The sequence below is a fragment of the Mustela nivalis genome, assembly GCF_964662115.1.
Source record: "Mustela nivalis genome assembly, chromosome: 7".
Classification (NCBI taxonomy): Eukaryota; Metazoa; Chordata; class Mammalia; order Carnivora; family Mustelidae; genus Mustela; species Mustela nivalis.
Window position 1 is genome coordinate 93,271,508 of NC_139026.1, and position 24,973 is coordinate 93,296,480.

At 35.5% G+C, this 24,973-nt stretch overlaps 2 pseudogenes across 2 annotated transcripts; both read left to right on the plus strand.

The window, feature by feature from the left end:
- Positions 1–11,205: 11,205 nt before the first annotated feature.
- Positions 11,206–12,137, plus strand: LOC309869896 (olfactory receptor 6C3-like; annotated as a pseudogene). The gene has a single exon. The product of its transcript is annotated as an olfactory receptor 6C3-like (transcript).
- An 11,665-nt stretch (positions 12,138–23,802) lies between these two features.
- LOC309868843 (olfactory receptor 6C6-like) lies at positions 23,803–24,869 on the plus strand (annotated as a pseudogene). Its single transcript has one exon. The product of its transcript is annotated as an olfactory receptor 6C6-like (transcript).
- The last annotated feature ends 104 nt before the right edge of the window (positions 24,870–24,973 follow it).

Here is a 24,973-nt window from a genome sequence, read left to right on the forward strand (position 1 = left end):
CAGCAGTGCACCAGGATGTTGTCAGAGAACATCGTTTGGTTCTGCAATCAGTAGCTAACATAAAAGAGAATTTCTTAACAAATTATGAGGGCAAAGCCACAAGCAACTTAATGATGCTGGACTCAAATTCCAAGTATGTCCTAGAGGGTATGATCGAGAGTGTCTGTGAAGAGCTGGAAACAGACAAAAAAGAGCTTGCCAAGCTCCAAATTGTCCAGTTGGATGAAGATATGCAAGATTTTTATAAACTTGAGTTCTCGCCCACCCCTACACCCCCGCCCTTTTTTTCTGGCATCAGCAGGCAGATCTACTCATGAAGCCCTGAAGACATAAAGAATTTTTCCATTTACAGGGAAACACTAGTTTTCTGAGTAAATGCATTCGAGAGACTGGATTGATCTGCATGAAGATCACAGTTAAATATATAAGAGTAGAACTGCATTGCCGCAGCTTCTTCGTTCACCAATGTTCTCTTTTAAATAGATGAAGACAAAGGAACAAGATGAAATATACCAAGTCAAAGTGTATCATTTGGTTGACTTAATATAATTCTAAGGTCAAATGGAACTCTATAGTTCTTTAAATTTAAACTGTATACACCTGACATTGGCTTTAGAAACAATACAGTTATTTTTGTTTACTTTTACTCCATGGGCATTGATGAGGTTAAGAAGCATAAATGGTACTCCACACAATTGTAAGGGTTTATTTTTTAATATATGCATTTCTGTTTTTCAGCCTTTTTTGTGAAAGTCTTGGTTTGTCTCTACATGTTTCCAAATGTGCTTGCTAATAGTCCAGTGGGGCTGAGAAAGTATGCAACTCCACTAAAAATGCTGAAACAAACTTCAGTATGAGTGTAAATATATTAGTCCTCTAAGCCAGGATTTGAGGTATTACAGTGAATTTTATTTATGCTGTATATGTTTCTCTTATACTTCAGACACTATGAACTGAAAAGAAAAATCTTTTCTTACTGTTTAATTTATTTTTTATTGCTTGAATAGGAAGTGAACATAGATATTTCCAAAAAAGTATTACATTTTGTAGGATTTTAAAAGTGGTGATTTTTATCAGGAGTCTGTTATGGTCAATATTAATAACACTGAAACAGGCAATCTAACTCCCAATATTGGAATTTTGGTACTTTTTTTCCCATCCTTGTCCTATATTTAACAACTCTCTGATTCATTTAAATGTTTTCTATAGAATTCTATGTGTGTTTTTACCCTTTTCTTTTTTAACGTTTTTTAACTAGTTTATCTAATATATATATATATATATATATATATGTATATATATATATATTTCTGTTTTATATTTTTCTTTATTCATTTGATTTATTTTTTTATTTTTTTTTCCCTGAACCTCTTTTTATCCCCTATCTCCCCACCACAATTTAGGATCACTTTTGATTTGGCTAAAGCATATTTTCCTGGGGTATTTGCCACCCTTTTAGTATTTTACTTGCTCCTTCATATACTCTTATCTGGACAAAATAACAAGGTGGAGAAATTTACCACAAAAAAAAAAAAAAAAAAACAAAAAAAAAAAACAAGGGGCAGTACCGAAGGCTAGGGACCTAATCAGTACAGACATTGGTAATATGTCAGATCTAGAGTTCAGAATGATGATTCTCAAGGTTCTAGCCAGGCTTGAAAAAGGCATGGAAGATATTAGAGAAACCCTCTCTGGAGATATAAAAGCCCTTTCTGGAGAAATAAAAGAACTAAAATATAACCAAGTTGAAATTAAAAAAAAAAAAACTATTAATGAGGTGCAATCAAAAATGGAGGCTCTCACTGCTAGGATAAATGAAGCAGAAGAAAGAATTAGCGATATAGAAAACCAAATGACAGAGAATAAAGAAGCTGAGCAAAAGAGGGACAAACAGCTACTGGACCATGAGGGGAGAATTCAAGAGATATGTGACACCATAAGATGAAACAACATTAGAATAATTGGGTTTCCAGAAGAAGAAGAAAGAGAGAGGGGAGCAGAAGGCATATTGGAGAGAATTATTGGAGAGAATTTCCCTAATATGACAAAGGCAACAAGCATCAAAATCCAGGAGGTACAGGGAACCACCCTCAATATCAACAAGAATAGGTCCATACCTTGTCACCTAAGAGTAAAATTTACAAGTCTTAGTGACAAAGAAAAATCCTGAAAGCAGCCTGGGGAAAGAAGTCTATAACATACAATGGTAAAAATATTAGATTGGCAGCAGATTTATCCACAGAGACCTGGCAGGCCAGAAAGAGCTGGCATGATACGTTCAGAGCACTAAACGAGAAAAACATGCAGCCAAGAATACTATATCCAGCTAGGCTATTATTGAAAATATAAGGAGAGATTAAAAGCTTCCAGGACAAACAAAAACTGAAAGAATTTGCAAACACCAAACCAGATCTACAGGAAATATTGAAAGGGGTCCCCTAAGCAAAGAGAGAGCCTATAAGTAGTAGATCAGAAAGGAACAGAGGCAATATACAGTAACAGTCATTTTACAGGCAATAAAATGGTACTAAATTCATATCTCTCAATAGTTACCCTGAATGTTAATGGGCTAAATGCCCCAATCAAAAGACACAGGGTATCAGAATGGATAAAAAAAACAAAACCCATCTATATATTGCCTACAAGAAACTAATTTTAGTTTAGTTTCTTTAGTATAGAAATTGATAGAAAGGTTGAATAGATTTTGCAAGTTAAATAAATTTTACAACTTTACAAAATCATTGGTCTCTTTAACCTCAAAATCTAAGAATTGTGATCTGATCCTTATGATATCTCATTATGTGAATTGTGGCTTCATTTTTGTATCTGTTTATAAAATATGGAAATGCTTTCTAATATCTGTGATGGCTAGGATCCAATGAAAAGGGCTCATTCTTTGTTGGTAGGAGGATAATTTTGAAGTATTTATCAAAATGTGGTACTTATATTTATTTTATTCTAGTAGATGCATATATGCAAATGAATGCATAAAATAGACTTAGCATTTTAGCTAATGATGTGAAATTGATAGCAAGCTAATTCCTTGAATCTCAATAAATAATTAAACTACTAAATTATTAAAAGTTTCCTCTGGTAGTCTATGAATTTGTTATAAAAGGATCTTTCCCAGCTCTGTAAATTGACAAGGAATGATATCTAGTATATATTGTTAACTGGAAAAAAGTTGCTGAGTATTTCTGTAGTAAAATTGCATTACATATTACATATTAAAAATATGCTCTCTGAGTGTGTGAATATGACTGTCTTCGTGAACAAAATTTCTGATATAATAGACTGTAAATATTTAATACTGGTTAATTTGAAGATTTGAGGGCAAATGGAGGATGAGTTAGAAACTAAGTGCCATTCCATCTCTCATTATATATTATTGATTTATAATTAATTCACTGACATTTATTTCTCGTGATATTAAGTCTATACACTCTTAAAATTAAAATATTAAAAACTGAGTTTCAAATACCCTTCTTATTTTTGAATTATTGCAATTTTTTCTTGATACATTCTTTTTTATGCTGGTAGAGATGTATAAATGAATAAAACCTGAGTGCTACGCGCAATGAAGAGTTGAGCTCAGCTCTGTATTGAATGAAGCCAAAAGAGTTGAGAATAAATTATCTCCTGTGTGAAAACCAAGTGTCATGTGCAATAAAAATTAAATACAACCAAGGAGATACTAAGTTAATTGGATATGCTAGTAGGCATACTTTTGTTTCTATCTCACTATATTGCTTAGTTTTCTAAAGATGTACTTCATGACATCACTATACCTCTTAGGCCCATCTCTCCTGCATCTGGCTTTTCTTTATTCTGGCCTTTCATTCATTATACAGTGACTAGAGAAGGTAAATTTGTTTCATCTTTGGATAATATTCAACCCTCATCTTATCCAGAGAGCTTTAAAACGGTTTACATTTTAGTCACAAAGCAGTACTCCCTGAAAATTTACTTAAAGAACTCTCAGAGTTACAATAGTAGCTTTTTAAAATTTAAGTCAGAATAATGTTTATGTTTATATGAAAAAATGAAAGAGATAAAGAAAAATTTCTATACTTAGAGGATGTAGAAAACTTGTATGTAATTAAGCCTGCATTTACTCTGTGTGAGATGCACTTACATAAGGGAAGAAGGGTGAATTCCTGACAAAAAGTCTCCAGAAGTAGCTTATGAATGCATTGCCTCTCACATTTTAAGTAAATTAAGAAAATCTGGGATTATACTTCTGTCTGGAACCATTAGACATATCCAAAATTAAGTACGTTCTTATTCATCAATAAATATATTTTTATCTTTCTCTCATTCCAAAAGTTATTGTTGGAATACATTGCAGGAATCCCCAAATTATCACTTTAACATACTTACTATTTCTAATTTAATATTTTAACATTTCAGTATTTCAGTTTGTTCAAAATATTGTAATAGACCCTGCCATCTGATATGCAAATTTTGCTGAAATGTGTCACAGAACTATGTCTTTTTTTAGGGGAAGATGACATACTATTTCAGCCAAATTCTGGCTCCATATTTGGAACTTTGCTCATTTGAATCCTACAGTTTTCAGACTCCTTGTCTTCGCTTCATGGCTGATTTCATTCTTAATCATATTGTCTGTGCTCATGTCGCTCTTAAACCTTATTTATTGTAGGTCTAATATTACTGACAACTTCAACTGTGATTATTTTCCCCTGCTGCAACTTTCCTGTTCAGACACAAAATTCCTAGAGATAGTGGGGTTTTTCCGGTCTCTATTTTCTTTAATGTTCACTTTGGCATCAATATTACTGTACTATGTATATATCATCAGAACAGTTTTGAGGATTCCTTCTGCTAGTCAGAGGACAAAGGCCTTTTCCACTTGTTCATCCCACATGATTGTCATCTCCATCCCCTATGTAAGCTGCATTTTTATATATATTAAACCTTCAGCAAAAAAACGAGTGTTTCTGAACAAGGGAGTTGCTGTGCTAAACACCTCAGTAGCCCCAATGCTGAACCCCTTTATTTACAGCATAAGGAACCAGCAGGTCAACGGGACTTCATGGACAGGGCAAGGAAGATTGTATTTTTCTCAAGCAAATGAAATGCTGTGGTGTCACAAATTAAATACATTGCAGGCCAATTTAAAATATACAAAACATGAAATTTGAGCCAACTTTAAATCACAGTGGTCTTCCTGTTATCCTTACTCATTCTTTCTTTCTTTCTTTCTAACAGTTTACAAGCACATTTAATTTATTTCCCACTCAACTGAAATAATTTCATATGACTTTCTGGCTCCCATTCTTCTGAATCCATTATTTGTTGCAACTTTTTGAACAATAATTGTTTTATTTAGAAAGTTATATTTGAGTTTTGTTTAGGAAAATATTTATCACCTGGAATGGATGAGACACTGTATAAATATTGATGTGATATTTTTCTTACTCAATACAGACAATATAATCTTGTTATTTTCATTGATCTTTGTCAGAAACTTCCTTCAATATCTTACAGTTTCTCTAGGTAAAAAAAATTCCTCAAATGCCATAAGATTTATTGAAAAATGTGGATGCTTTTATTCTAAAATAAAAAAATGCGTACTTAATAGGATATACCCATATAATTTAACTATCCATTTTTTTTTTTTTAAAGCATAGATCTGGAGTGCCTGGGTGGCTCAATTGTTAAGCATTGGCCTTCAGCTCAGGTCATGATCCCAGGGTCCCGGGATGGAGCCCAGCATCAGGCTCCCTACTCGGCAGGAATCCTGCTCCTCCCTCTCCCATTTCCCCTGTTTGTGTTCCCTCTTTCACTGAGTCTCTCTGTGTCAAATAAATAAATAAAATATTAAACAAACAAACAAACAAGCACAAATAAAGATCCCCATATTTCCAAATCCCATAATGACTCTTATAATATATAGGTAAATAGGTAGATACATGTGTACATACATACATAAATACATACTGCAGAAAAAGCTGTTTGAGATCAATAGAATACATTCTCTAATTACATGGAATGTAAGCTCCATTTTCTCACTACACTAGAATATAGATGTGTAGCTCCTTCTCTACTTTTAGACTAGTTTAAAACTGGGCATGTATGTAAATTACTTAATGCCTAAACAAAATCACTCATGTTTTTAGAAAATAAAAACTACATAACAGAACAAAATTTCCTATCTCATATAAAATTAGAATTTCATCTGTTAAAATACTCTTCCATTCTACTGAATGTATTAAGAGCCTAAAGTATTTTGGATGATATGTATGTGTGGTTGTGTGTGGTTGTGTGTGTGTGCATGCATGTATGTGTAGGTTAAATAAGAATTGTGGATATTAAAATGTTTCCTAAATAATAGAAAACACTTTTTATTAATAAAAAATTTACTACACTCCTAATTAGTTGTTCAACATTCATAATGATCCCTATACAGTGTATCAATTAAGAAATACAGCACAGTATTTGTTAAGAAAAAAATAAAATAAGTGATAAAAAATTAAAGGGGATCAAAATAGAAGATAAAATGTATGAATGGTTTCTCAATTTCATCCTGACCGAAGTATAATTTGCATGTGATAGAAGGCAAATAGTTGACAAACAGGTTTTTTATAGCCTCTCTCAATAGAGGCTTCCCTCTAGTAAGTCAGATGGTAACTGGTAAGTCAGATGTCAGATAAATCTGGCACACGTAATGTACTATGGGATGGAATGAGTCTTTCAAGCACATAGTGTAATTAGTTATCAATAAATAGTAGAGATTATTAATAATATTGGGATTATATAGCTAACTGCTACGGTTGTGAATAAGTACAAGTTATATTTGTAAAGTGATGAGAACACTTAAGATCTACCCATTTGTATTTTTAAAGGCATGATATAGTAATGTTTTCTTTCATTTTTATTTAAACTCAGTTAATTAAAATAAAATGTTTCATCAGTTTCAGAGGTAAGGTCAGTGATTCACCAGTTTTATATAATACCCTGTATTCATTACATCACGTGTCTTCCTTAATGTCCATTGCCTGATTACCCCATCCCCTCACCCCATTTCCCCTCCAGTAACCCTTAGTTTGTTTCCTATGATTAAGAGTTTCTTATGGTTTTTGTGTCTCTCTCTGATTTCACTTTGTTTTATATTCTCCTCTCTCTGCGATTCTCCATTTTGTTTCTTAAATTCCACATATGAGTGAGATCATATGCTAACTGTCTTTCTCTGATTGACTTACTTTGCTTAGAAAAATACCTTCTTGTTCCATCCATGTCATTACAAATGGCAAGATTTTGTGTTTTTTGATGGCTAAGTAGTATTCCATAGTATAAATGCACCACATGTTTTTTATCCACTTATCTCTTGATGGACATTTGGGATCCTTCCATAGTTTGGCTATTGTGGATATTGCTGTTTTAAAACATTAGGGTACAGGTGCCCCTTCGGATCACTACATTTGTATCTTTGGAGGTAAATGCTTAGTAGTGCAATTGCTGGGTATAGGGTACCTCTATTTTTAACTTTTTGAAGAACCTAGCTCTGTGATAAAAGTTGAGGGTATTTTGATAGAGATTGCATTGAATGTGTAGATTGCTCTAGGTAGCATAGACATTTTAACAATATTTATTCTTCCAGTTCATGAGCATGGGGTGTTTTTCCATTTCTTTGTGTTATTTTCCTCAATTTTTTTCATGAGTACTCCATAGTTTTCTGAGTAAAGTTCCTTTGCCTGTTGGTTAGGTTTACTCCTAAGTATCTTATGGTTCTTGGTGCAATTGTAAATGAGATCCACTCCTTAATTTCTCTTCCTTCTTTCTCATTGTTAGTGTATAAAATTCAACTGTTTTCTGTGCATTTATTTTATATCCTGCCACTCAGATTTCCTGCATGAGTTCTGGTAATTTGAGGGTGGAGTCTTTTGGGTTCTCCACATTTAGTATCAACCCATCTATGAAGAGTGAGAGTCTGACTTTTTTTGCTGGTTAGGATGTCCTTTGTTTCTTTTGTTGTCTAATTGCTGAGACTAGGACTTCTAGTACTATGTTAAACAATAGTGGTGAGAGAGGTCATCCCTGCCATGTTCCTGATCCTAGGGGAAAAACTGTCAGTTTTCCCCCATTGAGAATGATATTTGTCTGGGCTTTCTGTATATGGCTTCTATGATATTGAGGTACGTTCCCTCTATCCCTATACTGTGAAGAGTTTTAATCAAGAAAGCTTTCTTTCCCATTCCCGAAACCATAAGTGACTCTTAATCTCACAAAACAAACTGAGGGTTGCTGGGGGGAGAGGTGTTGGGAGAAGGGGTTGGGATTATGGACATTGAGGAGGGTATGTGCTTTGGTGAGTGCTGTGAAGTGTGTAAACCTGGTGATTCACAGACCTGTACCCCCTGGAGATAAAAATATATGTTTATAAACAATAAAAAATTAAAAAAAAAAGAAAGCATTCTTTACTTTATCAAATACTTTTTCTTCATTAAGAGGCTCATACAGTTCTTGTCCTTTCTTTTATAAATGTAGTATATCATGTTGATTGATTTGTAGATGATGAACCACACTTGAAGCTCAGGAAAAAATCTCACTTTGTTGAGGTGAATTACCCTTTTAATGCACTTTTGGATGCTATTGGCTAGTAACTTGGTGAGAATTATTGCATCTGTGTTTATCAGGGATATTGGTCTGTAATTCTCCTTTTTGGTAGGGTCTTTCTCTGATTTGGGGTCAAGGTAATCCTGGCCTCATAGAGAAAGTTTGGAAGTTTTCCTTCCATTTGTATTTTTTGAACAAGCTTCCGAAGAATAGGCTTTATTTCAGAAGAATACTATTTTTTCAAGTGTTCAGTAGAAGTCCCCTAGAAAACCATCCAGTACTGGACCCTTGTTTGTTGTGAGATTTTTGATTACTGCTTCAATTACCTTGCTGGTTATGGGTCTGTTCAGTTTCTTCCTGTTCCAGTTTTAGTAGGATATACATTTCTAAGAATGCATCTATTTATTCCACATTGCCTAATTTATTGGCATATAGTTGCTCCCAACGTGTTCTTATAATTGTATTTCTTCAGTGTTGGTTGAGATATCTCTCTTTCATTCAAGAATTTATTTATTTGGATCATTTCTCCTTCTTTTTGATAAGTCTGGTCAGGGGCTTATCAATCTTATTAATTTTTTCAAAGAACCAGGTGCAAGTTTTGCTGATCTACTGTACTGCTCTTTTGGTTTCTACTTGATTTCTGCTGTAATCTTTATTAATTTTATTCTCCTCCTGGGTTTAGGCTTTATTTTCTGTTCTTTTCCCAACAACTTTAGGTATAAGAGTCAATTGTCTATTTGAGACCTTTCATGTTTCTAGAGAAAGGCTTGTATTGCTATATACTAGATTCTTGGTGTATCTGTTTGTTGCTTTTTTGTTGGAAGAAAGTGTATCCTAAAATTGTAAAAAAGAAAAAATATATATATATATACATATATATGTGTATGTGTGTGTGTATATATATACAAAAAATAAAATTAAATATAATAAAAGGATAGAATGTAAGTGTGAAAATGAACATTAAAAAGATTTTTAAAAAAGAGTTGTAAGGGGTGCCTGGGTGGCTCAGTGCGTTAAGCCTCTGCCTTCAGCACAGTTTATGATCTCAGGGTCCTAGGATTGAGCCCTGCATCAACCTCCCTGCTTGGCAGGGAGCCTGCTTTCTCCCTCTCTCTGCCTGCCTCTCTGCCTACTTGTGATCTCTGTCTGTCAAATAAATAAATTAAGTTCTTAAAAAAAAAGAGTTGACAAAATAAGAAATTGGTTGAACAGGGAAGGAGAAAAAAATTAAAATTGAAAGATAAAAGAATTTGGGGGAAAAACCATGAATTCTATATATTGTTTTCACCTTGCTGATCTTTCTGAGATCACTGATTCTACAGTGTATTTGCCCCAGACAGACTGGCGCTGCCCTTGCCAAGGGATCAGGCTAAGTAATCTACTCTGATTGCTCCCTGTGGCTTTGGTTCCCTGAAGGCTTTCCCTGCCTCTTTAGAGGATATGAATAAAAATGGAAACCTCCCAGTCTCCATCCACAGAGACTAAAGAAAAGGGCCCCACTCCTCAGTGTGCCCTCAGATAAAAGTACTCAATCACTCCCATCTCCCTGGTCTCCATCCACTCTTAGTGCCCACCCAGCCTATGAGAGAGCATTTCTATCCGAGGTATGTAACCCCATTTGGAGTCTCCAAACCCTGAAGACTCCTGTGGTTCATACTCATGCCACTCCTTCCATAGATTGAAAGGGGGTCTCACAATAGTTCTGCCTTTTACTGGGCCCCTGCTTGAACGCTGTGGGTCAGCCATACTGCTTTTCATGGTATATGGCAACCTGACCTGAGAGTCCATTCCTGGGCTCACTGATTGTAGCCAGCTTCCCTGCTCTGATGACTTGGAACACTGCCACATCCTGGTCTTCTTGTGACTCTGGGATCCTGAGACCACACTGTAGCACCAAGTATCCTACCCTGTTTCTACCACCTGAGCACCTTTCAGACAGTGATGACCCCCAATGGAGCAGACTTCTAAAAGTTTTTGATTTTAGGCTTTCTGTTATATTGTTTTCCAGTAGCTGACTGATGAAGTCTCTTTCCCTCCTCAGTTTATCAACTTATAGATCACCTCAGATTCACTTCTCCACATCTCTTACCTTGCAGAAATTGGTCACTTTTCTATTTGTAGAGTTGCAGCTTTTCATTTCTCAGATCTCCAGTTGAGTTCACATGTTTTAAGAATGCTTTGAATGCTATCTAGCTGAATTCCTGGGGCAAGACAAAAATTAATGTCTTCTACTCATCCACCATCTTGGACTATCTAAAATACAGTACTGTTAACTTTAAGCAAAATGTAGTACAGAAAACAATGTTCTTCAGCAATATTCATCTTAAAAATCTTTGGTACTTATTTACCATACAGAACTGAACTCCTGCCAGTTAATAGCAATTCCCCATTGCCCACCCTGGTCCATCCAAAAGTATCCCAAAGTACACATAGAGGATGTGTAAAATATTTATGCTTTAACAGCCTGAGTGGATATTGTGAAACTGCACACAGGAAAAAAGTTCCATTGCTTCATTTCATTGGAGCTAATAATAGAAACTCATAAATTTTCAATTCCTTTACTGTTCATACACTCTTTCTGTCTTGTTTATCAACAGATTTTGCAAAGAAAATAAAAAGCATCTTATGAGAAAACATACAATGATTACAGAGTTCATTCTCTTGGGCATCTCAGATGACCCACAGCTTCAGGTTATAATCTTTATCTTTTTATTTATGGCTTATGTATTAAGTGTCACTGGAAACCTAACCAGCATCATCCTCACCTTAATTGTCATCTCAAGACTCCTATGTATTACTTCCTTCAGAATTTCTCCTTCTTAGAAATCACATTCACCAGTGTCTCTACCTCAAGATTTTTGGGGGCAATCATTACCAACATCAAGATCATTTCCTATAACAATTGTTTAGCTCAACTATTTTTCTTCATCTTCATAGGTCTTTCTGAATTTTTTCTTCTCACTGCCATGTCTTTTGGTCATTACATTGCCATCTGCAAGTCTCTTCATTACACCACCATCATGAGCAAAAAATCTGCACACTGCTTGTCTTTGGGTCCTGGCTAGGAGGATTTCTTATCATTTTCTCACAGCTCATGCTCATCCTCCAGCTAGATTTTTGTGCTTCCAAGTAATTGATCATTTCTCTTGTGACTATTTCCCCCTCTTACAACTCTCGTGCTCAGATATGTGGCTTTTGGAGATCATTGCCTTTACTACACTTTTGTCACTCTAATCTTCACTTTGGCATTAGTGATTCTCTCCTACCTGTGCATCCTTAGCACCATCCTGAGAATCCCATCTGCTAGTCAGAGGAAAAAGGCTTTCTCCACGTGCTCCTCTCACCTGATTGTCATTTCCATCTCTTATGGGAGCTGTATATTCATGTATGTCAAGCCTTCAGAAGAAGAAAGAGCATCACTGACCAAAGGAGTACCTATTCTCAACACCTCAATTGCCGCCATGTTGAACCCTTTTATTTATACCCTGAGGAATCAGCAAGTAAAACAAGCTTTCAGAAACTTGCTTCATAAAGTACTTCTTTCTAGAAAAAAATGAAAGTATGTATTAACATGAATGGATGTCATTGTGAAGATCCAATAAAGGGCAAATAAAAGTTCAGCTTCTAGAGTACCTTCTAATATCCATTCTCCCAAATACTTGCTATGATGTGCTCATTTCCTTAAGCTTTCTTTTTAACCTAAAGTAACTTTGTTGTGTCTTTCTTTCAAACCCTCTAAAGGTTCCATTTCCTCGTTGATTTGTAAGACTAAATCGGACATCCATGGCTATAAAACAATAATCAATTTCCTGATTGTTCCAAATAATATAAATACTTATTTATATAAGTATTTATATTATGAGTAAACACTCTTCATAGATTTATTCTAAAATCCTGTTCCATTACTAGTATTGCATTTCTTTCTTTTTCTAACATTTTCTTTCTTAAAGCTATAAAAAGTATGAAATAAATTATCCAACAATCATATTTTATGCACACAAACTGCAGTATCTGTCTAGTTCTTCATGCTCAGTTGAGTGTTTATTTTACTACTTATAAAATTAAAAGTATATTTAAAAGTCATAGATCTTTTCCTTTCTATCTATGCTCAAGGCATGTGTTATGTCTTTTTATGTACTATCCTTGTTTAACTGTATTATTATTATTATTATTATTATTATTATTTAAGATTTTAGGGGCTCCTGGATGACTTGGTTGGTTAAGTTGCTGCCCTCAGCTCAGGTCATGATCCCAGTGTCCTGGGATTGAGTCTAGCATCAGGCTCTTGCTCAGAAGGAAGCCTGCTTCTCTGCCTGCTGCTCCCCGTGCTTGTGATCTCTTTGTGTCAAATATATAAATAAAAGTTTTAAAAGTAATAAAAAATAAAAATAAATATTTTATTTCTTTATTTGAGAAAGAGAGAGAGCATGAATAGGGGAAGAAGAGGGTCTGAGGGAAAGGGATAAGCAGATACCCTGCTGAGTGGGGAGTCTGATGTGGGTTAAATTCCAGGACCCTGAGATCATCACCTGAACTGAAGTCAGACACTTAATGTATGGAGCCACCACGCTTCCCAAATCTGTATTATTTGTTTAAATATATAACAGATGGCGATGTCGGCAGTCACCATTACACCTATGCAACATGAGTGTTTGATAGGAATTTCATAAATAATAATATCTCTTCTGGGGTGCCTGGATGGCTCAGTGGGTTAAAGCCTCTGCCTTTGGTTCAGGTCATAACCCAGGATCCCGGGGTCTAACTATGCATCAGGCTTTCTGCGCAGTGGGGAGCCTGCTTCCTCCTCTCTTTCTCTGCCTGCCTCTCTGCCTACTTGTGATCTCTGTCTGTCAAATAAATAAATAAAATCTTTAAAAATAATAATAATATATCTTCTCTAGAGAACAATTAACTAGGTATGTCCTAAATAATATTGTGTTTAATCTTCACACCTATATGGTAACATAGACTGATTATCTCTGTTATAGGTATGCAAAGTGATGCTTGGAAAGGTTGAGTAATTTGCCTTAGATCTTGAGGTATAACAGCCAATGTGGTAACTGGTTTGTCAAACAAAACAGAGACAAAAAGTTGTGTTTATTTCATGCATATTTAAAATTGCGGGAACCTGAAAAAATCTGTAGCTTTTACTTAGGACCTGCACAATTTTATTGGAGTTTTACATTCACATTATATCATTTGGGCATGATTATATTACTATAGTCTAGTCGGGGAAGGTACTAATTCCTAATATTATAATTGACAGATACATTAAAATTCTAATCAAAACAAGAAGCTCTTCAAGGTCCATTGCTGGTGAGCAACAGAGTGGGAAGGACAAAATGTATGAAGTATTAGCAGTTTTATAGTACCAAACTTTCTTATGGAAGACAGATTAAAAATATTAAGTAAACAATGGAACCACATATGATAATTCTCTTTCTCTGACTGACTTATTTCACCTAGCATAATACCCTTTAGTTCTATCTATGCCATGCAAATGGTAGGTATTCATTCTTTCTGAAGGCTCTTAACTGTAGGAAACAAATTTTGGGTTGCAGAAAGGAGGGGGGATGGGAGGATGGGATAACTGGAGGATGGGCATTAAAGTGTGCATGTGATGGATGAGCACTGGTTGTTATACGCAAATAATGAATCATTGAACATTACCTCAAAACTAATGATGCACTACTATATGTTGGCTAATTGAATTTAAATTAAAAAGAAGAATGGACTTAGTACTATGTATTAGATTATCAGTTTTTAAACATTGGCATGGGGAAGTAGCACATTCAGTAGAGATATGCATTAGGAACTAGATGTTTGGTTGTTAATCTCTGAAAAATATTGTCAAGGGAAGCAAACTTTACCTAGTGTGGTTTTTTGCTTGCTATTGTTGTTGTTGTTTTTCCTGTCTCATTGGACACTGTCCCTGAGATCCCTTTTCAAATTCAGTACTAATTTATATGATCTTTAATATTTTTAGTGTTTTATGAGCAGTCCTGCTCTAGCAATTTTGATTCACTGAAATATTTCCAGTGATCCAGGAGCAGAGAGAACATATAAAACAATAAGTAGCTTATGCTACATAAAATCTGTGTAGAAACCATACCAGACAGTTTTAAAACAACCTCTGATTTTTTTTTCCTCTTAGAGTCACTTTTGCTGCACCTCAAAGCTTTAAACCATTGGGTTTTCATTTTCACTGTTTCCATGTATTTTTTTTTTATTTCTATGTGTTATCTTTGTTGACCATTTATTGGTTAGTAACACATTATTTAACTTCCATGTATTCCTGTTCTTTCCACTTTTTTTTTTCTTGTGGTTGATTTGAAGTTTATAGTGTTGTGGTCTAGTTTCACAGCATTGTGGTATGACTTTGATTTTTTATTAATTTTTGAGGCTTCTTTTGTGGCCTAACCTGTGATCTGTACCAGAGAGTAGTCAGTGTGCACTTGAAAAGAATGTGTATTCTGTTGTTTTAGGCTGGAATAATCTGAATAGAACTGCTAAACTCATCTGGGCCATCCAATGTGTCATCAATGCTATTGTTTCCTTGTTGATTTTTTTTTTTTCATATATTTGCTCCTCTCACTCTCTGTACTCAAAGAAATATATATTGTTCATTTATCATGCAAATGGATGTGGAAAGAAAGCTGGGGTAACAATACTTATATCAGATAAAATAGACTTTAATACCAATACTGTAAAAAGAGGCAATTTATGCTAAATAATTCCACCAGGAACAATCCAACAAGAAACTATAACAATTGTAAGTATTTATGTACCCAACATGGGAGCACCAAATACACAAAGCAGTTAATAACAAACATAGAGGTACTAATCAATAATAATACAATAATAGTAGGCGACTTTCACACCCTATTTACATGAATGGATAAATCATATGGACAGAAACAAGCTCAATTACAATTACACCAAAAATAATAAAATACTTAAAAAAAAAAAAAACCTCACCAATGAGATCAAAGACCTGTACTCTAAAAACTGTAAAACACCGATGAAAGGAATTGAAGATGATACAACCATATGGCAAGGTATTCCATGCTCATGGGCTAGAAGAACAAATATTGTTAAAATGTTCATACTACCCAAAACAATCTAAACATTTACTGCAACCTCTATCAAAATACTAACAGCATGCTTCACAAAACTACACCAAGCAACTCTAAAATTTGTTTTAGATAGGGGTGCCACCAAAATCACAAACCCAAATAACCAAAGCAAGTTGAAAACGAACAAAATTAGAGTTATCACAATTCTGGACTTCAAGTTATATAACAAAGCTATAAATCAAAAGAATATGGTATTGGCAGAAAAGTAGACACAGATCAATGGAACAGAATAAAAAGTTCAGAAATAAACCTGTGATAAAATTACTCATTGACAAAGAAGGCAAAAGTAAGCTGTGGGTAGACAATCTTTTTCACCAATGGAGTTGGAAAAACTGGAAAGCTAAATGCAAAAAAAAGAAACTGGACCATTTTCTTATATCAAACACAAAAACAAATTCAAAAGGAAACTTTGTGCATTATTGGTGGAAATAAAAATTGATGTAGCCACTGTTGAAGAAAATATGAAACTTCCTAAAAACTTAAAATAAAGCTACTCTATGGCAGAGGAGTCAAGATGGCGGAGTAGTAGCAGGCTGAGACTACTTCAGCTAGCCAGATATCAGCTAGATAGCTTATCTAAAGATTGCAAACACCTGAAAATCCATCGGCAGATCGAAGAGAAGAACAGCAATTCTGGAAACAGAAAAACAACCACTTTCTTAAAGGTAGGACCGGCGGAGAAGTGAATCCAAAGCGCTGGGAAGATAGACCCCCGGGGGGGGGGGGCTCCCAGCAAGTGGAGGAGCAACGGCGCACAAAATCAGGACTTTTGAAAGTCTGTTCCACTGAGGGACATCACTTCCGAGGCTACCCGGGGCAAAGCCCACACGGGGTCAGCGTGGCCTCAGGTCCCGCAGGGTCACAGAACGATCGGGGGTGTCTGAGTGTCGCAGAGCTTCGGGTATTGGAACGGGAAAGCCAGCTAAAGAGACAGAGCTGACAGTAAGCTCGCAGCTCGGGGTGACCTTGAACCGGTTGCAGGCTCAGTGAGCTCGGAGCGCGGCCAGAGGTCAGGCAGACGGGAGTAACTGGGCGCTGTTCTCTGAGGGCTCACTGGGGAGTGGGGCCCTGGGCTCTCAGCTCCTCTGGGCCGGAGACCAGGAGGCCGTCATTTGTATTCCCGTCCTCCGGAACTCTACGGAAAGCGCTCAGGGAACAAAAGGTCCTAAAAGCAAACCCGAGCGGATTACTCACCCCGGCCCCTGCTAAGGGCGGTGCAATTCCGCCTGGGGCAAACACTTGAGAATCACTACAACAGGCCCCTCCCCCAGAAGATCAACAAGAAATCCAGCTGAGGACAAGTTAACCTACCAAGGAGTGCAGTTTCAATACCAAGGAGAGCAGCAGAATTCCAGAGGAGGAGAAAGCCAAGCACAGAACTCACGGCTTTTTCCCTGTGATTTTTTATAGTCTTGCAGTTAATTTAATTTTTTTCTTTTGCATTTTAAGTTTTTTTTTTTCTCACCTTCAGGTAAATTTTTTTTTTTAACTGTTACCTTTTTCTTTTTTATCGATTTTTTACTACTTTATCTAATATATATATTTTTTCTTTTTTATATTTTTCTTAGGTGTTTTCTTTTTTTTAATTCTTTTCTTTTATTTTTTTTTCTTTTTTCTTTCTTCCTTTTGAACCTCTTTTTATCCCCTTTCTCCCCCTTTACGATTTGGATCTCTTCTAATTTGGTTAAAGCATATTTTCCTGGAGTTGTTGCCACACTTTTAGTATTTTACTTGCCCCTTCATATACTCTTGTCTGGACAAAATGACAAGACAGAAAAATTCAACACAAAAAAAAAAGAAAAAGAGGCAGTACCAAAGGCTAGGGACCTAATCAATACAGACATTGGTAATATGTCAGATCTAGAGTTCAGAATGACAATTCTCAAAGTTCTAGCCGGGCTCGAAAAAGGCATGGAAGATATTAGAGAAACCCTCTTGAGAGATATAAAAGCCCTTTCTGGAGAAATAAAAGAACTAAAATCTAACCAAGTTGAAATCAAAAAAGCTATTAATGAGGTGCAATCAAAAATGGAGGCTCTCACTGCTAGGATATATGAGGCAGAAGAAAGAATTAGTGATATAGAAAACCGAATTACAGAGAATAAAGAAGCTGAGCAAAAGAGGGACAAACAGCTACTGGACCACGGGGGACAATTCAAGAGATAAGTGACACAATAAGACGAAACAACATTAGAATAATTGGGATTCCAGAAGAAGAAGAAAGAGAGAGGGGAGCAGAAGGTATATTGGAGAGAATTATTGGGGAGAATTTCCCCAATATGGCAAAGGGAATGAGCATCAAAATTCAGGAGGTTCAGAGAACGCCCCTCAAAATCAATAAGAATAGGCCCACACCCCGTCACCTAATAGTAAAATTTACAAGTCTCAGTGACAAAGAGAAAATCCTGAAAGCAGCCCGGGAAAATAAGTCTGTAACATACAATGGTAAAAATATTAGAATGGCAGCTGACTTATCCACAGAGACCTGGCAGGCCAGAAAGAGCTGGCATGATATTTTCAGAGCACTAAACAGAGCTATACAGAGCTATAACCAGTAAGGAGATTGAAACAGTCATTAAAAATCTCCAAACAAACAAAAGCCCAGGACCAGACGACTTCCCGGGGGAATTCTACCAAACATTTAAAGAAGAACTAATTCCTATTCTCCTGAAACTGTTCCAAAAAATAGAAATGGAAGGAAAACTTCCAAACTCTTTTTATGAGGCCAGCATCTGCTTGATCCCAAAACCAGACAAGGATCCCACCAAAAAAGAGAGCTATAGACCAATATCCTTGATGAACACAGATGCGAAAATACTCAACAAAATACTAGCCAATAGGATTCAACAGTACATTAAAAAGATTATTCACCACGACCAAGTGGGATTTATTCCAGGGCTGCAAGGTTGGTTCAACATCCGCAAATCAGTCAATGTGATACAACACATCAATAAAAGAAAGAACAAGAACCATATGATACTCTCAATAGATGCTGAAAAAGCATTTGACAAAGTACAGCATCCCTTCCTGATCAAAACTCTTCAAAGTGTAGGGATAGAGGGCACATACCTCAATATCATCAAAGCCATCTATGAAAAACCCACCGCAAATATCATTCTCAATGGAGAAAAAATGAAAGCTTTTCCGCTAAGGTCAGGAACACGGCAGGGATGTCCATTATCACCACTGCTATTCAACATAGTACTAGAGGTCCTAGCCTCAGCAATCAGACAACAAAAGGAAATTAAAGGCATCCAAATCGGCTAAGAAGATGTCAAATTATCACTCTTTGCAGATGATATGATACTATATGTGGAAAACCCAAAAGACTCCACTCCAAAAGTGCTAGAATTTATATAGGAATTCAGTAAAGTGTCAGGATATAAAATCAATGCACAGAAATCAGCTTCATTTCTCTACACCAACAGCAAGACAGAAGAAAGAGAAATTAAGGAGTCAATCCCATTTACAATTGCATCCAAAACCATAAGATACCTAGGAATAAACCAAACCAAAGAGACACAGAATCTATACTCAGAAGACTATAAAGAACTCATGAAAGAAATTGAGGAAGACACAAAGAAATGGAAAAATGTTCCATGCTCCTGGATTGGAAGAATAAATATTGTGAAAATATGTATCCTACCTAAAGCAATCTACACATTTAATGCAATTCCTAACACAGGACCATCCATCTTTTTCAAAGAAATGGAACAAATAATGCTAAAATTTATATGGAACCAGAAAAGACCTCGAATAGCCAAAGGGATATTGAAAAAGAAAGCCAACGTTGGTGGCATCACAATTCCGGACTTCAAGCTCTATTACAAAGCTGTCATTATCAAGACAGCATGGTACTGGCACAAAAACAGACACATAGATCAATGGAACATAATAGAGACCCCAGAAATAGACACTCAACTCTATGGTCAACTGATCTTCGACAAAGCAGGAAAGAATGTCCAATGGAAAAAAGACAGCCTCTTCAATAAATGGTGCTGGGAAAATTGGACAGCCACATGCAGAAAAATGAAATTGGACCATTTCCTTACACCACACACAAAAATAGACTCAAAATGGATGAAGGACCTCAATGTGCGAAAGGAATCCATCAAAATCCTTGAGGAGAACACAGGCAGCAACCTCTTCGACCTCTGCCGCAGCAACATCTTCCTAGGAACAACGCAAAAGGCAAGGGAAGCAAGGGAAAAAATGAACTATTGGGATTTCATCAAGATCAAAAGCTTTTGCACAGCAAAGGAAACAGTTAACAAAATCAAAAGACAACTGACAGAATGGGAGAAGATATTTGCAAACGACATATCAGATAAAGGACTAGTGTCCAGAATCTATAAAGAACTTAGCAAACTCAACACCCAAAGAACAAATAATCCAATCAAGAAATGGGCAGAGGACATGAACAGACATTTCTGCAAAGAAGACATCCAGATGGCCAACAGACACATGAAAAAGTGCTGCATATCACTCGCCATCAGGGAAATACAAATCAAAACCACAATGAGATATCAGCTCACACCAGTCAGAATGGCTAAAATAAACAAGTCAGGTAATGATAGATGCTGGCGAGGATGTGGAGAAAGGGGAACCCTCCTACACTGTTGGTGGGAATGCAAGCTGGTGCAGCCACTCTGGAAAACAGCATGGAGGTTCCTCAAAATGTTGAAAATAGAACTGCCCTATGACCCAGCAATTGCACTATTGGGTATTTACCGTAAAGATACAAACGTAGTGATCCAAAGGGGCACGTGCACCCGAATGTTTATAGCAGCAATGTCCACAATGGCCAAACTATGGAAAGAACCTAGATGTCCATCAACAGATGAATGGATAAAGAAGAAGTGGTATATATACACAATGGAATACTATGCAGCCATCAAAACAAATGAAATCTTGCCATTTGCGACAACTGGATGGAACTAGAGCGTATCATGCTTAGCAAAATAAGTCAAGCAGAGAAAGACAACTATCATATGATCTCCCTGATATGAGGAAGTGGTGATGCAACATGGGGGCTTAAGTGGGTAAGAGAAGAATTAATGAAACAAGATGGGATTGGGAGGGAGACAAACCATAAGTGACTCTTAATCTCACAAAACAAACTGAGGGTTGCTGGGGGGAGGCGGTTTGGGAGAAGGGGGTGGGATTATGGACATTGGGGAGGGTATGTGCTTTGGTGAGTGCTGTGAAGTGTGTAAACCTGGTGATTCACAGACCTGTACCCCTGGGGATAAAAATATATGTTTATGAAAAATAAAAAATTAAAAAAAAATCTACTCTATGATCCATTAATTCCACGACTGAGCATTTACCCAAAGAATATGAAAATAGTAATTTAAAAGTTTTGTGCACTCTCATTTTGAAGCATTATTTACAATGGCCGAAATATAGAAGCAGCTCAAGTGTGCATGTACAGAAGGGGACAAAGATCACACTTACCTTGAAGAGCACTGCATAATATACAGAAGTAATCAATCACTTCATTGTACACCTGAAACTAATATAAAACTGTAGGTAGACTATACTGGATTCAATTTTTTTAAAAATGTACTTAGAGTTAATTTACGGAAGAAAATAAAAAAGAAAAATTTTCAATCAATATTCTTGAAGTTAAGGAAAGACTACAGAATTTTCCAAATTAAAGGAAACTAAAACATTATGGTAATTAAATTAACATATAAGTCTAAATTGTATTATTTTCCATTAAAAAAACTTTTAGTCACCAGTGAAGCTTAAATAGCATTGGAGAAGTATGTTAATAATCTATGAATGTTAATGCCCTGATACTAATGGCTATATCATGCTTATCTAGTAGAATATTCTTTTTTGTTATTAACACATACTATTATATTGAATAGCAGATAGATCAACAAATGATCCAGGAATAAATGATCTTCATGGTTATTTGTTGGTTTTCTTCTTTATATTTTATATCAAAATATTAAAAATAGCAAAATATTACATACTGCCCTACACCTCCAATTTGGGGCATAGTTAATTCACTAGTTAATGAAATCCCACTATTGACTGGGGAAGCAAGTGAATGGTTTCCATTTGGGCTAAATCCTCTTAATGTGTAGAAATGGTCATACTGTCCCAGGGTACTGGAATATCTGAAATTCTTGTTTGCATTAAGTATAGGGTTTAAATTACTTCTAGTTCTCTTTTGGGAGAATATGTTTTGTAGTTAAAGAAATTCAGTTTTGTGCTTAAGGCATTTCACAGTAGTTTTTATTTCCTTCCTTTTTTGTTTGTTTTGGTTGTTGTGTTATTTTTCACATAACTGATATTCCTGATATGAGTCTCGAGGGGGCATTTCTTTTTCTTTTTTTTTTTTTTTTTCTTCTTCTTCTTCTTCTTCTTTTTAAATTAATCCCCTGTGTATCCTATGAGTAAAGTAATAAAACTGTTCCTTTTGTTAGTGCATAATTTGAAGCAAGAATTCTTTGTTACAAAATTGGGTTCCTTTTGTATGAAGGATTTCCCCAAATCACTTTTCATTTAGAGCATTATATTTTCACTTAGTATTTTTATAGAGACATTTACCTTAATCTTAATATATAAGAAAAAAGACAGAAAATCAATCTCATCCAGCCTGAAAGAGGATTCTAATTATTTGTAATATCTGGGTCATGTCATTTTAATGACCATCAGTGAGAGTGAAAGTTATTAGCAGATTAATATAATTTCCAGAATGCATATATGTATTTAGAAACTTTCTGCAGAAATGCTTTGGAATTAACTTTCCTCTTAAACTATTGAATTTTTTGTAATATTATTAGAGATGGAATATTCATCATTTACTTTGACCTCTGTTTCTACCATATTCCCATAAGGGAAAAATTATATCAATGTATTCTAGATATGGTAAGTCACTTATAATTTGCAGTAAATATCTAGATCATAAATGAAAGCATTGCCAAGTCCAGTAATATCCATTGACTTTTGAACTGTCATTTACTTTTCTATTTTTATGTAGAAGTAACAGTCAAAACCTCATGATTAAATGCAACTGCTTAGAAGACTGATGTATTTGAAATGAATGAAAAATATAATTAAGTGATATGATATTTTGTCCTGCATCAGGACAAAATAATGGCATATATCTGAATATTTCAACCATAGAAATAAAATGTAACTGTCATTACTTCCATATTTCACAAATTTTTAAGTGTTTTAATGAGCTAAGAATTTTTGAAGAGCAAATTACATATAGATATTGGTATTAATTTTCTGGATGTAATGTTGGCTCAGTGGGTTGAAGCCTCTGCTTTCGACTCGGGTCATGGTCTCAGGGCCATGAGATCGAGCCCCGCATCGGGCTCTCTGCTCAGCAGGGAGCCTGCTTCCTCCTCTCTCTCTCTGCCTGCCTCTCTGCCTGCTTGTGATCTCTGTCAATTAAATAAATTTTAAAAATCTTAAAAAAAAAAGATAATACACTTAAGGTCAAGCTTTTGTTCTATTTAGACATGAAAGAGAATTTACCTCATTCGGAAATAATTAGCAAAAATTTAAATGATCTTCCAAGTTCAAATAGGGAAAAAGAAAAAGTTTAGTAGTGTTTTTATCATAACTGTCGCAGCAGTAATCAGTTAGATTGACCTAGGCTAATACAGTTTTTTGGGTTTTTTTTTTTTTTTTAAGATTTTATTTATTTGACAGAGAGAAAAATCACAAGCAGGCAGAGAGGCAGGCAGAGAGAGAGGGGAGGAAGCAGGCTCCCTGCTGAGCAGAAAGCCCGACTTGGGGCTGGATCCCAGGACCCTGGGATCATGACCCGAAAATAAAGCGGAGGCTTTAACCCACTGAGCCACCCAGGCGCCCCAACCTAGGCTAATACAGTTTTAAGTATCATCTATCCTGTTAAATTGGATCAATTTTTTAAACTTCTTTACATTTCTGACTACATTTTCTTTTTTTTTTTTTTCTGCCAGTAGCTTTTGTAAAAATCCTCTTTTTTCCAATTCTGAAGTTGTCTTCCTATCTCTATTTTTTTTTTATTTTTTTTAATATAATTTTTTATTTTTTATAAACATATATTTTCTATTTAATAGTAGTCAGGTCTAAAATGAGGAATCAGTCAAGAGAGATCGAATTCATTCTCCTAGGATTCACTGATGACCCACAATTGCAAATTGTGATTTTCATATTTCTCTTTATAAACTACGTATTGAGTATGATGGGGAACTTAACCATCATCTTTCTTACATTGCTAGATCCCCGCCTCAAGACTCCCATGTATTTTTTCCTCCGAAGTCTCTCCTTCTTGGAAGCTTCATTGACAACTGTCTGTATTCCCAGATACCTGATAAGCATCATGACTAAAATCAAAATAATTTCCTACAATAGTTGTGCATCTCAGTTATTCTTTTTCCTCTTATTAGAAATTACAGAATTTTACCTACTGGCTGCCATGTATTTTGATCGGTATGTAGCAATCTGCAAACCCCTCCATTACCCCATCATTATGAACAACAAAGTGTGTTACCAACTTCTATTCAGTTCATGGACGGTTGGCTTTCTGCTTTAGTTTCCACCATTCACCTCAGGACTGACACTGGATTTTTGTGCTTCCAAAGTAATTGATAATTTCATGTGTGACACTCCCCCTGTGCTGCAGCTTTCCTGCACTGACACCCATTTACTGGAATTACTTTCATTTGTCTTATCTCTTATAAATCTCCTAGTCACTTTGCTGTTACTGGTTCTTTCTTACACATATATTATCAAGAGCATTCTAAAAATCCCCTCTGCTCAGAAAAGAACAAAGGCTTTTTCTACTAGTTCTTCTCATTTGATTATAGTCTCCCTTACTTATGGGAGCTATATCTTTAATTACATAAAGCCAACAGCAAAGGAAAGGGTGACTTTATCCAAAGGTGTAAGTGTTATTTATACCTCAGTTGCCCTTTTATTAAACCCTTTCATTTACACTCTCAGAAACCAGCAAGTGAAACAAGCTTTCAAGGACACACTCCAAAAGATTTTCTCTTTTTTCAAAAAATGAAGAGGAAATTTAATTTTAAAACCTTGAAAAAGAAAGTAAATAAACATTTTGACTCATCTTATAAGTTTACTTATTCTGTCCTTCACTTAGTTCACCTCATAACATTTTTTCATCTCACAACATTTTAACCAAACATTTCAGCAGAGTGCATCTTTTCCTTCCTACTTCTCTTTATGATTAGATGCATTCCTTTCTGTGCTATAGTAGAGTATTATCTTGAGTTATCAATACA